The sequence below is a fragment of the Stegastes partitus genome, unplaced genomic scaffold, assembly GCF_000690725.1.
Source record: "Stegastes partitus isolate 25-593 unplaced genomic scaffold, Stegastes_partitus-1.0.2 Scaffold1543, whole genome shotgun sequence".
Lineage (NCBI taxonomy): Eukaryota > Metazoa > Chordata > Actinopteri > Pomacentridae > Stegastes > Stegastes partitus.
Window position 1 is genome coordinate 22,041 of NW_007579274.1, and position 1,880 is coordinate 23,920.

Consider the following 1,880-nt stretch of genomic DNA (forward strand, 5'->3'; position numbering starts at 1 on the left):
CAACTAGAAATCTTTATTATTAGGATTTCTCAGTAACTTCCTGAAGAACTGATCCAAAGCGCGGCGACCAGAGTTCTGAAAGGAACCAGCAAGAGAGAATACATGTCTCCCGTATTAACCTTGACTTCTTAGGGTCCCTGCAAAATGCAAAGTCAAATTATTCTCCTCACAAACAAATCCCTCAATGACCAAGCTTTTTATATATTTTAAGACCTTACTGTACCAAACTATCCCAACGAAGCACTTTGCTCTCAGACTGCAGGTTTATTTGTGATTCTCCAGCAATCACACTCTTCTGTTGCACAATCAGCTTCCTGTTTGGGTTCAGGATGCAGACACCCTCTTTACTTTCAAGATTAGGCTTAAAACATTACTTTTTGATAGAATTTATAGTTAGGGCTGCTCCGGTGACCCTGCTGCTGTCGGCCCAGCCTGCTGGAAGGACTTCCCACTGCTGCCAAAGAGCTACTCAAAGAACATGTCTTGGATTTGGAAGGTTTCTCTCAGTAATGTGTGAAGGTCTTCATCTTACTATGTTAAGTACCGTGACATGATTATATATTATGTTGTTAAATTGATGCTAGATAAGTAAAACTGAATTAAAGTGAATTGAATATACAAGCTGTTAACTAGTAAGTCACAGCAGATGACACGTCCAAAACCTGAATGATCCATGCTATGGAACCACTGCATAGTTTTACCCAAAATGGACGCATAGATCTTCCTGAAGCTGTTCATATAGTTATTTATACGCCGATTATTTATCCAGCCAGTGAGAACTCAGCGACAGCAGCATTCCCGTCAAGATCAAGGGTGGCGTCTAAAAGACTGCGTCCAAACTTAAAGAAAGTAAACATCTTCAGAAGTCAGTGGGGGCCTCACCGTCTTATCTCGCAGTCATACATCAGATCTAATTACACTCAGGCCTCTCCTCCGATACACACATGAAGTTTTAAATCAACCAAATTACCCCGGGGACCAAGGCGACACTTTATTTAAATATTTATTTAATTGCCTGCTTCAGAGAGATATTCAGGAGGAGATGCCTTTTTTTAATGAAATTGGGTCAGGTTGGTTATTGGTGCCTGCAGAATGAGACACTGAAGAGCAAGACTTGTTTTTATGTGTACAGAGAAGGTGATTGTATCTTAAGCAATGTCATTTGTTCTGTTATGCAATCTGTACATGAATACAAGTTGGAAATATAGCTGCTAAAAATCTCTTGAGGGCTTCATTTCTTTTCCTGGCTTGGATCTTTCTTTTCTCAAGGTGAATGATCTCCAGTTGTTTTCACTTCCTTCCATTAATTTTCAGCGGGTCAAATGTCATCATGGAAAGATGGTGGCCTTTCTGTCAGCCAGCAAATGATGTTTTGGGTGTAACACACACTTGTAGCGCCTTGTCATTTCATGTCGGAAGCAGTCAGGATACAGTAGATTAAATGCTGGGAAACATGAGAGAGGCATATCCTGATGAGCTGACATGCAGCAGCTCGGCACTACATGACATGTGCCATGAAACACTGACGTCTCATTTTCACATAGCTCTGTGGCGGCATACGAGTCCACCGGAAGTCCATTCGTTCCTATAGGAGTATCCAATGTGAATATGAATTTGCCAACAGGCTATTCAGTTGGTTGATCATGTTGACAGTAAAAGCTAATTACAAAAGAATCTAGTTGGCTGTGACATTTATAGAACGCACATCCTCTAGTGATTAATACATCCTGTAACAAAATATTTCACCAAACCGGCTCTACATGTGGCAGAATAACCTCCTCCCTTATTTCTATCCATGTATTTTTGGTCTTGATTTGGTGCCAGTAAAGCTGTCACATGTAAAGACAGTCACATGCACTGATAGCCTCTGATTAGCCTCT